This window comes from Cottoperca gobio, chromosome 14, assembly GCF_900634415.1.
Source record: "Cottoperca gobio chromosome 14, fCotGob3.1, whole genome shotgun sequence".
Lineage (NCBI taxonomy): Eukaryota > Metazoa > Chordata > Actinopteri > Perciformes > Bovichtidae > Cottoperca > Cottoperca gobio.
Genome location: NC_041368.1, coordinates 4,817,848 through 4,832,321, shown reverse-complemented (window position 1 = coordinate 4,832,321; position 14,474 = coordinate 4,817,848). Strand labels below are relative to the sequence as shown.

At 44.5% G+C, this 14,474-nt stretch overlaps 1 protein-coding gene across 9 annotated transcripts in view; it reads left to right on the top strand.

Moving 5' to 3' along the window:
• Positions 1-14,474, top strand: part of auts2a (activator of transcription and developmental regulator AUTS2 a) — a 290,775-nt gene that overhangs the window by 176,433 nt on the left and 99,868 nt on the right. The gene's annotated exons all lie outside the window — the stretch shown is intronic.

Below are 14,474 nucleotides of genomic sequence, written 5' to 3'. Positions count from 1 at the left end.
CTACGGGCCACACCGCTGCCACTGAGGATTTTAAAGCAGGAGAATGCTGAATAATGGGCTGCTCGTCAAACTGGCAGAGAAGGGGAGATAGCTTTTCTATGGGGGTGGGGTTCATTATGCGGTGCACAGGACACCATTATTAGCCCCATTACACACACTGACAGCCGCACATTCATTCTCCTATACCTGCTTTTTAAAGCCACCCATAAATAATGAGGGCTGCAGCTAGCCTCGTCTTGGAGGAAGGTAAAAAGGTCATTATAGACCCGTCCTCCATTTGTCAAAATTATTTCATAATCTCAGGTCACGAGGAGGGTTTTTGCTTTAGCTAATTGTATATCGGACCACTGAACATAAATTTCCATTAGCAATCATTTGTAACTCTCTGCAGATTCTGACCCTATCTGCTCTTTGTTTTGTCCGTTAACGACACCGCAGTGGTGACTGGGAAATCTAGAAAGCCTGCATTTTGCATTTATTTGCAAATTTATGAAAATAGTCATTAGGCAAACAACATTTTTTACAGCTCACCATAATCTTATAGATCATTGCATATATATGTTTACACTAATGGTCTTCAAACTGAAGCTACGTCAGTGTGGATTTGCTGCCACTCCATTGTGATGTAGAGGTCACAGTGCTATCCTGCTTAAATGTGCTCTGACTGGTAATCGGTGGGGCTGTGCAGTATAATTACCCCACCTTTTATCAGAATGACCTCTCTGACAAACTACCCTGGTGGAAGGAGACACCTGAGAGCTTCCACACTTCCTATCTGCCCTTGTTTTATCGAAAAGGCCCCGCCTGAATGGATAATAGAGCCCCTGTTCTCCCAACAGACAGATAATGGAGGGTGGAGTGGTCCTCTTTGGCAGACTACTGCCTCTTCCCTGCACTAGAGAAACCAATACCGGGCCTATTGGCTGATATATGACACTAATACACAGGCTGACTGGGGCCCTAAACAGAAAAGAGGGATTGTTCCAACTTTCGACTGGCTGTAGGATCCATGACTCACAGGTACCGCACTGTCTGGCCCCTGAGACCGCTCTAATTGCTTTACATCTGTACAAAGGTTTCTTGTAATCGGGCCTTCTGCCTCCATTTGTCTTCCTTTCAGTCTCCTAGTGAAGGCCTTAATTGGTCTTAGTGGGGCTTTTTTTTCCAGTTAGCTCCTGGGCCTGAGCTAGTAGAAGACTGTACCTCGGGGGGCAGTGGGCTTTGCTGTCTGCTAGTGGTTTGGGAGGTTGCAGAGGAGAGGAAGTCAATACTTCTTTTACCTTTAACACTATAATTAATGTTCTCCTGACAAGCAGTTTTTTCCCCCTGTAGCTTCACATGGAGGGGGGGGGGGGGGGTGTTGAGCTCCAGGGATCCACACAAGAATCAAGACTTGTACAGCTTTGTAAGAAAACCTCCCATGCAGTCTCCAGTGGCCAATCGACATTTGCTAAGGATCCAGTTATATATATTTATTTTTTTGAATGTTAGTGCACTTTTTTCAGGCTATTTCTCTGTGACTGAGAGCTCTTCTGTGGACAGTATATGTGTTTTGTCTGTAAGGCTCTCCACATGCTGTCAGGCACATTTTAAAGGAGTAAAGAGCTCCAAATGTTAGTATTATGAAATAATGTTGTGCTTTTGATCTGAGTTTTGGATTATGTTAGCACAAGCATCTTATGATCAGTGCACACGGTCCGAAACGTATTATGTAAATGTCTCACAATATGTGTCATAGACTTGCAGTCAAATTCATCATCAGCATGTTTCACACATAACTTGGTGAGTGTCAATATATATATATATATCAATCAATATTACTTTTGTCCTAAAATAAGATAAGGGAAGTGTTTGGTGTATTTTTTATGTTGAAGACCCAAAATGTTTGTTTATTTCTCCTCCAATGCTAGCCAGGCCTCGTTTTATTTATCAACACAACTGTGCCCATGCGCTTTGTTACTTTTTAATGCATGCTTACTCTAATCTCAACCCTAAAGGGACTAAAATGACATGCTTAGGGTGCTTACAGTTAATCAAAGTACTGCCTTGCTGGATGTAAATGAATTATTAGAGTGCATGTGTTTTGAGGAAGTCTGTTAGTCATCAAACTTCCCCCGTCTCTATTTGCTTTCATTAAACTACTCTAGAGTGTTTACTTGTAGTGAAGTGCTGCTGTAAGCCGAGGCAGATTCCCAGAGCGTAATGTGACCTGCCTCACTTTATCTGACTCGACCCTGTTCACACTTGCCTTGACCCAGAGATAACATCTCGTGTACACTGCTCCACAAACCACATTTCACATCTTTAATTTAAGATAACATGACATGTTCCTGGCTCTGTACTTGCATTCTCCTCTGAACACAAGTTTATATGCAACACATCCCCTAAAATATCTAATCTCCAAAATATATATATAATATATTATACACGCCTAAAATTTCCCAATTTCAGTACGTTCAACTGGTTCAATGTTCACAGTTTTCCTTGTATAGCAGTTTTCACCTTTGTTGTGTCTTTAATTGGAAAAAACGATATTATCTTACACAACAGTTTTCTGGCAACGAAGTCTAGATTTCACAATGGGACTGTACAGAATCTATTCTTTTCAATCGGCTGCAGAGTTATTTGCTGCTGTTTTTCCTCTGTGATTTAGTGAGTAAAGGACAGAAGGAGCTCATGTCAGGAGTATGCAGCAGGAGCTCTGTGTTGTGAGCTCTGCTATGTTCTGCTCTACTGTGCTCCCTGCATTTCCTGCTGACTGACTGATATGGAGCTTTGCTGCCAGGGCTTAAATAGCAGCTGTACGCGTCCAGCTGCTCCCTGCCACGCTCCACTTCTCCCCAGATGGCTCCGAGACGTTCCAGCAGCCCTCTGGAGGAGCGCTCATGAGAAAAGCGTTATGGAGTGGCTCTCTGAAACACCAGGGAGCATCTCTCACCACACCACAGCCACCCTCCTCCTTCTCCAACTCCCGGGCTGAACGCCCAAATCAGGGGAGGGCTGCTTGTGCAGTCTCGTTTGCCAACTTACCCATGGGAGGCAGCACAGATGGTGGTGTCCGCAGCGTAGGCCAGCATGCAGCAGGGCTTGGGGGGTGGGGATCCTGGAGAGAGCACATGCCATGCCTGGCCTGGGATGCCACTGATATCCCTCGGGACGAGCTCTCACTGGCCCTCAGCAGATGACCAGCAAGAGTCTGGCAAGCTCTGCTCTGAGATGGTGTAGTGAAATGTGTTTCTTTACCCACATGGGCTTCTTTGATAAGTGGGTTGTGTCAGAGCACTGCCCACCCAAGAGAGAATGTGTTGGGTAAAAACGAGCGCATTCAAAGTCATTGTAATTTTCCTTGAACACCCCGTGTTAATATAATATGTCAGCTGTAGAGCTCCAGGGCAACAGTCTCTTACCTTGTGTGTTAAAGTGATGAATGGTCCATCAACTTCACACCACTGAAGCATACCTCAGGGTTCACTTCAACCATGACATTGCCCACAGAGATAATATCATGTTTAACATATCCTGCACTCTTGTTTGAATGTATGTGGAGGAAATATTGACCACTGGTGGCCCTTTACAGTAGAGCTTTGATTTATGTGAATATGGGAATAACGCAGATTTCAAAACATTAACTAAATAAAACCTGTGATAGTAATGACCTGTGGTAAAAAGCAGAGTTCACAACCATTATAGGATCTACTTTTAATGACTACCTCTGAGTCACCTACCTCTCTCTGAAACACTTCCCTTTCCTTCTCTTTTTCTACCTTGTATCTCCTTCCTCACCATCCTTTTACTTCCTAGCCGGAGATAGGGGAGTATGCTTCAGGGATGGATGCGGGACTGCTATTGCTCCCAGCAGGGGGGGAGAGTGGGGGGGGGGGGTCCTTGCTCTGTTGACCTCACTGTTATCCTTGTCGTGACAGGAAACATACATCATAGTGGGGCCTCTAATGCGAAACACATTTTGCCACAACTTCATCAAAGCCAGGCTGCCTGGACAACAAAGTGCCCTGTAATGCCATATTTTGACCATATAATTGGAGAGTAATTACGGCTGACAAAACACTCCAGTGATTTTCTCTCCCTCTCCCTCCTTCCCAGTGTCTTTGGGCTGTAAGAAAGCCCAGAGAGGGGTTGTCATAAACTATGTGGGATATTGTGTGCTGAGTTGGCTTGAAAGCTCTTGAGTGGAGCTGAGGGTAGGTCCGTTTTTATTGGAGCACGATCGCTTATTCAGAGACACTGTAACAACACACGAGGGTAGCAGTAACCAGTGGCCTAGAAAAACACGAGTGCACCGCATGACAGCTGACCCCAAAAAGCTGTGTGATCCAACTCTTTTGACTTTACATGGATTAAGTATATTCTCTTGTTGCTGATAACACAGTCAAAACCAGAATGGCAATTGGAGAGCGCAGACCTCTGCCAGGGCCAATTCAATGCTCCTCAGATGGTCCCATTTCCCGAGTTTGGAAATTGTTCTTATGACTATGGCGTGTTCATGGGATTTAAGTCGTAATGTGGAAACAACATGGACGCTACAAAAGAGGATATGTTGTATTTTATTGCTCTGAGCACTTTAGCAACACGTTGATATCCGTTTTGAGGGGGCATTCACGTGAGTTTAACTACTTATTTTCCAATTTGAGTGCAGCACACCTTGGACCATGCTACGCCCTTTCAGGAAAATCGGTCCAATAGTTTACCATAATCCTGTTTACAGATAGACAAACCAAGCCAAGACAAACCTTCTTGGCGGAGGTAACGATGACGAGCAGCCGAGTTCTCCTTTTGTTAAGCTCCACGGCGCCCTAACCAGTAATCCACTAAACATAGCTGTTTGAAGAGCTGACCCTGAAATCTCAGCTACAGCTATTTTTTTTTTTGGCAAAGAATACTAAATAGATATTGGCAGAGTATTGGCAGTGTATTACACAAGTTAGAAATCATTCCGGCTAAAGAAAAGAAGAAGAACCTTTGAGTCAGAAATGTGAATTTGATGCAGATGTTGCCGTTTTGTTGTGTTACTCTGAGCACACAGCCTTGGGGCCTGAGCGCTGTGGTATTCTGCTGTACTGAAATCAAACAGAAAACATCTGAAACACAGCAAAACATTACAGTTTGATAAATGTCTGGAAACTCTGTGAGAGCCCAGCTCCAAAATCAAAGTTCCACATCAGCATTCACAGTTTGACCTACTGTTTGCATACTGCTAATGGAGCAAAGGAGCAAAATAAGCTGTCAACACTAAATTCCTTTTATTGCACTTATCTTTTGTCAGCTGAGTCCTGCGATAATGTGGTACGATCCAGCATGTTGACAGGCTATCTACTGCTGAAAAGTGACAGACAGAGTCTGGAATTATTTTCAAAAAGAAAAGTGAGGAGCCTGCAGAAAACATCAACAATAATTGTCATAGTTCAGACATTTTATTTATAATTTTCTCAACCAAAGATGTGCAGATATGGAATGTGTTTCGAGCTGGGTGCTCTGCCCCAGACATCCTCAGTCCCCTCATCTCTGGCAAGTTTGATCGTATATTTGTCAGTGGTTAAATCAGGCTTTGAGGGACAGATGTGGGCTGGATTAGTTTGAACCCTGACTGTACTTCTGGTATTGTGGGAGGTGGTGGATGTCAGATGGCTCGTCCGTGGCTTCAAGCCTGCTATCGTGCTCTACCACTTAGCATGCTAATTAATCCCAACCAAAGGGCTGCGTCAGTCACCCCACGCTCCGCCAGGGACGCTCCCACTGGGCTCATCCTGCTTTAATTGAGCACGTTTTTCAGAAGCCCGCTGTCCCTGGGATTACATTAGATCCCTCTAATTCACCCAGGCTGCCACTGGCGTGGGCACAGTGAACAAGAGAGGAAGGGAGCAGGATGAGACGTAGAGCTGGGAAATGTATAAATAAACCAAACAAACAAACAAAAAACCAGACTGAGTGTTTATTAACACCCCTGGGAGGAAAAAGGAGGTGAGCGCAGAAAATCATTAGCGCAGGAGAGTCAAACTAGGCTCGTTTGATCTCACTGATGGAGGAGCAAATGTAATTTAGCGCGCTGCAAGTAATTTGTTTTAGCAGTTAGCATGGGTTCCTTTTAATTTCATTTTGCCTTGCATCAGTCTTCAAATTAAATATTTTTACTTTGTACAAAGTGGATCTTTGTGAGCCTCGCGGCTCAAAGACCAGCCCTCAACAACAACTAATGTTTATTCATCTGCGCTTGTTTGCATGTGTGGTAGACAGAATCTTGACAGGAGTGTGCAGTGTCGGCTTTTATTTGAGTACTTTCTGTATAATGAGGCAACTCAGATGTACACTGAGACAGCTAGCAAATCATAGTAGGAGAATAACAAAGTGTTTTTGTCACTGCAGCTGTAATTATTTGGAAGGCGGTGCTGAAGCGGCTGCATCTGTTTTGGTGTCTCACCTTATGTCCTCATTCTTACTGAAAGTTGTTGACGGTGCAGTCTGTTTATGAAATCAAGACAACATTTTCAAACCCTGGTAACTAAACAGCTCCCAACTAATAACATGCAGCATTCTCTAGAAATATCATATGTAAACTAAATAATCTGTCAGGTTGACATAGGGTGTGGCCTCTCACAGTACTGTATACAGATATCATTTTCATGTTTAAGTCAAATAAGAGCAAGAGGAAGTTTATCTCAGCCTGTCAGGGTGTCGCCATTTAATTGTTGCTCCCACCCGTGACACAGAGGAGGCCTTCCCCTGCATTGGGGCCAGCTAGTGTCAGCTCGGCTGAGTCGGGAAGAGAGAGTCTTATCAGCAGGAGATGCGTTGGACACTGTTGCTCTAAATCACCTTATCAGGCCTATGTCCACGCCGTGTGGAGCCTGAGCACCTGCTCTTGCTGGCAGCAGAGATGTGAGATGCCCACCTCTGGTAACAGAGAAGCAGAGACACAAACTGGGACCTGGATCATGTTGACGATGAGATGCAGTGTGTGGAAACATGGGCAGCCATTTTGAATGCATGTGGAGCATTTACTCTGACTCCTGGCGTGGTGATATCCTACGGAGTTAAATGCCTCTGACTTTACAGATATATCCGAGAGTCCTAGACAATCTAAATATTGCATTTCTTTCAGGAAGTATTGCTATGTAAATGATGCATTGGTAAATGATAGTCTGTGATGTAGACCATTTAGTATGCATTGGGAAATAACAGAGAATTCTGAGTGATTTAGAACCTTTCCAAAGAGATGCATTTCTAGCTGCAATTACAGACTGATGAACAACCTGTGCTCTAATATGAGAGCTCTAAGGGAACTTAGTATCAGCTGTGTCCCTGGCAGAGCCTGCAGGGGTTGTTAGCGTTGACAGTGCCGGCCTTTATACATGAGACTTCCAGGCAGATTGTTGGCAGAGCGGAGCAGTTTCTCTCAGACGGGCGTCAGCTGGCTGTAAGCCTCACAGCGTTCCCCTCCTCCTGCACCTTGCTCTCCTTCCCATCATTGCAGACCCAAAGAAAGAGCTTTATGGAGCCCCATAATGATACGTGGCGAATGTGCAGCACCAGGGTGGTTGTTAACGGAGGCAGCTGCGTAGATAGCCTGGATGATGGAAAATCAGTGGGACCTCATTTTGGTTTGCCAGTATGAATATTAATGGCTCGTTTCCAGGCCATGGCTAATGATGAGGAAAATTCCCTAATAAAAACTTGATGTGATGGGCAACGACCCGCGGGGTCACTGGAGACAGTCAAAGTTAATAGTGTGCCATCAGGTGTGAGGAGTTAAGTGATTAGAGGCACAGAACCTAATCCTGATGTTTTTCTCCCCCCTCAGCTATGAGTCAGTGTGGAGGGGGGGAGAGAGTGAGGGACGGAGGGGGAACACTGGAAGTGTGAGGTGAGGGGGGCAGATGAGGTTTATATCTCTTGACAACAGATGCTTTCTGCCTGTTGTTAAGCATACATGCAATTTATGAATGTCCCAAGTAATACTAGAAGTGACAGGCAGATTATTTTTGCTATATAATTGCTCCATTGTGCATTCAATTATCATATATATATATATATATATATATATATATATATATATATATATATATATATAAATAAATAAAACAAACATGGCTTAGGCCATATATATATATGCTTTGGTCTTCGCCATCTTGGTTTGTTGGAACCAGAAGTGACTCGAGCGGATGAAGCAAAGTACAACTGAATGCTGAATAAGACATTTTTAGGCAACCAAAATGAAGTGTGCCTGTTCTATTCCATCTAGTCAGCCGCACAAAATCCCCCATCACAGCACTTCCTCTTGTACTGAAATCAATTTTGTCTTTACGATACACAGGAAATTCTGCTTCTTTAGGAGCATTCCACAAATTGATTGTTTATGTGTGTGGCCAGATTGCAGTAATGAAGATGCCAAATCACATCACTGTCAATGTCTAGCATGTGGGGTACTTAAAATACACACCATGAGGACTCATCTCAGGGGAGTCACCATAACTGTACAAACAATGCAGTTTGATGTATGTAATTATCTCAAATCCTTCTATTAATCGTTGATTAATCCAGCATCTGCTCTGTGCCTCAGTCCCCTATTGGCTTATGGAAACAGTGCAGGGTTGGGGTGAAGCAAGGTCTCTGTTTGTGGGTGTTTGTGTATGTGCCCACACTTGTGTGCTGCAGCTGTGTCTTGTGTTTTTCAATTTCTATCAGATAACCAGTAAACACTTCCCTCCTCCAAGCGCCTGTAGCCAGTAGAACCGCATTGAGAGGATTCTAGAAGGAGACATACTGAACTTTCTTGTGTAACAATGGATTTTTAAGAAAGCAAAATGCTGCACCTCTCTGTTCCTTCCTTCCTACCCTGGTCCTTGTCGTGTGTGTGTGTGTGTGTGTGTGTGTGTTAGGGTGGGTGGATGTGACTGATCAACAAAGAGCTTTACCCTGCGGCAACATCTGTTTTTGCCAAGCATCACTTCAGTAGTATGCTGCCACATCGCCACTTGAGTTAAATGTCCTACCTTCCTCCACATTCATGCAGTAAGCAACATAAACAAACACCACTTCAATGCCTTCGGAACATATCTTTTTATCCCATGCATCCAGAGATGTGTGAATGTGTGTGTAACTGCATTTCAGACAGTGCTCCGTGTCACTTCTCTACTCACACCTCAACATGGAGTCCCTTTGCAGACATTGCACGCTCTCTGAAGTGACATTATTGGTGCTATTATTATAATGTAAATCATTAGAGATTTAGCAATATGGAATTAATAAGAAGTCGGGTTTAGAAAATTCTCTCAAATATTCTTTCACTAAATTTTGGCACAGTCCAGTGAAATAAAACATAAAAAGAATGTACTCCAGAGTAATGAAACCAGAGGTCACAGACTATAAAGTTCTTATTATTTTATGGAAGGCTTCATTTTTCTGCTCTCCTCCCCCATCGTCGTCTCTCCTTTAGTAACCCCAGTGAGTGGAATCCAGAGTTTGTGGTCAAATTGAATTTCTACTGGATAAATTTTAATATTTGAAGGGAAATTGCATTCAGATGTTGGCCTGCTGCATTTGGCCCGTGCCACTCATGTGGATCAGACCTGGTTATATTAGTCCAGACAGAAGTCTGGTTCTCCCTGACGAAACATTCTTGGCTAATGAAAGAGGCGTTTGGCCTATATGACTGTATAGACTGTCTCAAACACTCAAGCTGAGCTCTTTTCCTTTCCTTTTTTTTGAGGTCTTCTCTTTCCGACCACACTTTTATATGACAGTTCAACATCAAGCAGATGCTGTGGAAATGAGATGTTCGATGTCATCGCCTCAGAATCCTTCTTATTTTAATGATCTGTCCCAGTCAAGCATGTCATGTTGAATTTCCTTCCACTCCCTGAACTTTTAGGTGTATTTACTTTTATGCATATCCTTTTATTAAATGTGTGTCTGCTGGTCTTATTTCTAGTTTATTTGAGGTTCACTACAGTGTGAAGTGACTTGAGCTCAGTGTCAGTTTGGCATGTGTATGTTTGAGTCACACTTGTAATCAACCTAAAAAACAGTGGCAGTCTGTCATGAAGCAGTGGTCCAAGGAACAGGGGCTTTTGAACTATGCAGCCTGCGGTTGAGGATAGCGGTCATGTTGGTGTTTTAGTTCAACAAACTGGACTCATGTGGCCAAATCTTTTTATTTATTTCTGTGTTATAAGAAAGTAATATGTGAGTGTATTGTGACAGGGCCTGCTGCTCCAGCTCTGTGTGCCAAAGCAGGTGCTGTGTAGCAAACCCTGAGCTCATCAGTCTCCTCCTGCCCGGTCTATTTGTTGTTCCTCAATTCACAGTGGCGAGACTGGCAGACTGTGTAATGTGTGGGTGAGAAAGAGAGAGGGATACGGGAGGTGTGAGTGGGGGATTTGAGAATAAGCATGGCACAGTTCCCTATTTCGCCATGCTGGTCTTTCTCTATTCCCCATAAATAATGCGGCACAGCCCCTACCCAGCGGTAGGCCAGGCATGCCGCCATATCAAGCCGTGGTGGTGAGTGAGGCGACCAGCTTTGAGAGTCTGGGCTCAGTCACATTCTAGCCCCACAAACCCCCACCCCCATCCCCAACCTGCAGAGAGGAGCACTGGGCTCCAAGATGGCAATCAAGGCTTGATTTGCCAACACATTTCCAATGATTAAAATGTAATTAGCACAAGCGAGCACCTCCTCCCCAGCTAATTTCCACGCACGCTGTGACAGGCAGGCGGTCGGCGGCACCCAGGCCCCAGCAGCAGATGGAGGAGGATGCGGCGGGAGGGGAGAAAACCATTTTGCCATGTGACTGTTTGCAGCAGCAAACCATCAGGACGTGCAGCTATATCAGGAAGGAGCTGTTAGGAGGAGGGAATGAGGAGCCCTTGACGACACCACATCAAATTGGCACTGTCATAGCTGACCCTGGCAATGGCTGCCATCCTTCATGCTGTCTTTCCAGCTCCCAGGCAGGCAGGCAGGTTGGCTTCTTCCCTGGGCTTTAACCCCTTCAGCCATCTTGCAGGACAACCTGGCTCAGGCTGATAAACAGACACCATACTTTGTGCAACGGGGCGCTTTAATGAAGCCCATACCAACCATAATTAATTCTAAGGTCATGGATAGCAACCAAGATAACCTGAGGCTAACGTCACTCATGGGGGCGACTATACACATCCATTGCAGACTTAAGAAGATACCATTTTTTAAAATATTGGATTAGAGACAACGTGTAACACCAGAGACACCGGATGTGAAATTATAATAAGCCTGTTAAGCACACTGTTTGCCTTCAGAATTATCCGTTAAGCATTTCACTCCTTTTCTGTTCGTATTTGTGGACCAGTGGATTTCCAGAAGGTTATGTTAGAAAAGGGAACATGGCATACTTGTGTTGCACGAATGCCTGTGTGATGTGGTTACCTCCTTAGTACAGACGTCTTTCTGCGGGCGGCTCTACAGGAGACTTCTGGTGAGCCCTGCTGCTACGGACGATAGCATTGCTGCATCATTTAGAATTCGGCCCATGGCTTCTTACGTTCCCCTTGTATTGGGCCAGTATTACTCTCAGCTGGAGAGGATTTAGAACAAGAATAATTTACTCCTACTTTCAGACCAATATAAACAAAAGACTCGATGCTTAGGCAGAGCGTAGGGAAATTTGTAAGAGCACTCAGCCAAAAGAGGCCCGCATGAGAGCAAAGGGGCAATCAGAAGTGCTCCGGATACAGGCCAACATCAACAGCTCTTAGAGCTGACGCTAATGTTTGACATTCCTGCGTTACTTAAACTTAACACTGGGGTCTCGCTGTACAGTATAATGCTGGCCCTGTGTAAATAGCAGTGGGCCTGGGTAGAGTATCACTTTTCTTTGTCAGCCTCCTCCCAGGACTAATGGTTTCCTTATTGTACATGAATGTTGCTTTAAATAAGACCCATTTCCTACCGCCTGTCAGAGAGCGAACTCCACTGATCTCAATAGCACCATTGTTGTTGTGTTTTCTCTCTCTTTGGTATAATCTATTCATTTTTGTCAGTCATTTGAAACCTCTGACATATGTCTTTTCATTAGACATGGCCTCCCAGGATTGGTATAAAGTGTTTTTGACATTACAGTTAACCATAGCTCTGCAGATTTATATACTCACCCGTCAGTAGCAATAACTGAATTTCTGAGCTCATGCTTACCTCCTAAAACAATACCATGCCTCAGTTATTAATGATGAGGTGTAGCAATCATTCATGACGTTTCCAAGTGCAAAGCCGAGACTTTCTAGCTTTCCGTCTCCGTTTCTAATGGAAAAGTCAGTAAGTAGAAATACAAGGAGCGAAAAAATTCCAGATATGCAGAGATTCTGCTCCCCCGCCTCGATTGCTTTATGCATGAGGCAACGCATTAGTTCACTATGATCACTTATCAGTGAGTGACAGCTCTGACTTGTTTGTATGCCTGGGATGTGTTTTTTTATCTTTTAGAGATGTTATTATTTGTTACTTTCTGCGCTATACTTGAGCGGTGAGTTCAAGGGAGCTTTGGCGTCTGCACTGTAAGGACGATCAAATTGCCTGCCCTTGCCTGTCAGGCCTGATCTCAGGATTTTTTACTTTGCTCATTATAAAGGTATTTCCATTTTATTACGTTGTCCCTTTTTTCCAACCTTTGTCGCTCTTGGAAATTTGCATACCTCTATTCCTAGGAAAAAAATAATAATGACAGCAATTTCTTTTCTTTTCTCTCACCCACTAGCCGTGTGAGTGCTTCGTTTAGTGGCACCTGCAAAAGCGACAGGCGCAGGGATGAGAAGTGAAAGAGAGCAGTTGATTAAATCATCATCAAGTCGCAGCACAGAAAGTCAATTCTGCTTGCCGTCTACAATGATATCCTTTTATCTTAAAGTAATGAGCTATGGCACTTTTGCATCGGATAATACGATGAGTTCCATTAGCATGTTCCATTTGCTTCACAAGCAAGGGCAAGTCATTCCAGCCGGCTTCTATCTTGGCAATCAAAGCAATTGGCTGCACAGCCAGCGAACAGGGAAAGGAGGGAGAGCGGGGGGAAAAAAGGGAACACGAGAAAAAAAGGCTGGTAGAGTTTTTTCATGGATCACAACACAGTGGAAAAACTCAAATGATGTCCATTATTGGAACCCCTCACATGCCTGTGTTCCCGGGTGTGTAGTGTGCACAGGCAGAGAAGCAGCTAATGAGTGCTCGGTCGCATTACTCTTGTCACGTTCTGAGAGGCTTGAATACATGGAAGCAGTTGAGATGGCTAATACTGCTCATCAGATCCTGTCTTCTGCTGCATTAGTCAGTCCTGTGCAGCAGGCCGAAACAGAGAGAAGGATACACGGCCGACACGCCTATGTATTCACAAGCCACAATAGCACCGTGTGCAGCTTTCTGTATTACACCAACATTCACGTGTAATCAGAATCTGCACTCGTCTTTCATTGCCCTTATTTATTCTTCCAGCTGACAATCTGTGTGGCTACTGGCTCTGCTCACACTGTATTAAAATGGGGGATGGAATGTTGTGGATGGTGAAGAAAGAGTGAGAGAGAAATGGAGAGCAGGAAAACGTCTGAGGAGTGTTTGCCCAGTGCGTTTATTGCCTCTGCATAATTTATGAGCTGCTGGAGCTGACCATCATGGCAGTGTGCCGCGGGCGGCCCCTGGGGCCGTGTGGGACAGGCCTGTAAATTGGATGCTATGCTCCTGCTGAGCTCACAAGGCCCCCCTTTTTTTTTTTTTTACCATCCAGCGTCAGAATCAGACCAGCCACGAGCCTAGCCAGCTACCTTTGAGCTCTGCAGGTTCCCAGATCAGCAAAAAACAAGAGATGGAAGAAATAAATAGAGAGAGAAAGAGAAAGAGAAAACGGTAGGGCCTTCTGTCGCTCACTCCCTGGGCTGTCAATCATTTCTCCCCCTTCCTTCACTCCCTCCCTGCTTTAATCGACACCCACCAACCCCTCCCTGCACTCCCAGTCTCCCTGCCTACACACACACACACACATACTGTGCCAACCCCTGCCCATATTCCCCCCCAGTGCCTTCTTCATTACCGACTCCAGTGCTTCTCTGCACCTCAGCCATATGCACAATGTTGAGGGCCGCCAGTCACCCAGCATCACACTAATTAGTTGATAAAGAATTAAGTGGACCTTGAAATTGAAATGGAAAGAAAAAATGAAATCCAACCACTTTCTCTTCCCTCCATTACAAAGTTTCCTTCCTCTACTTGTCATTTCTCCATTCCCAGCCTCAAGCAGGAACACACATCATGGAATTATAATTCTAGTAGCGGTAAGGGTTTTGAGATTCCAGCTCCGTCTGAATTTCACATAGGTTTCAATGTTAACAAGGGCACGGCTGCTCATGAGAAATTAGCTTCTTTTCACTTTCGGTGCTTGTGTCAGCTAATGAAGTGATCTGATGATATTCAGACACTGAATATGAGTATGTGATAAGTT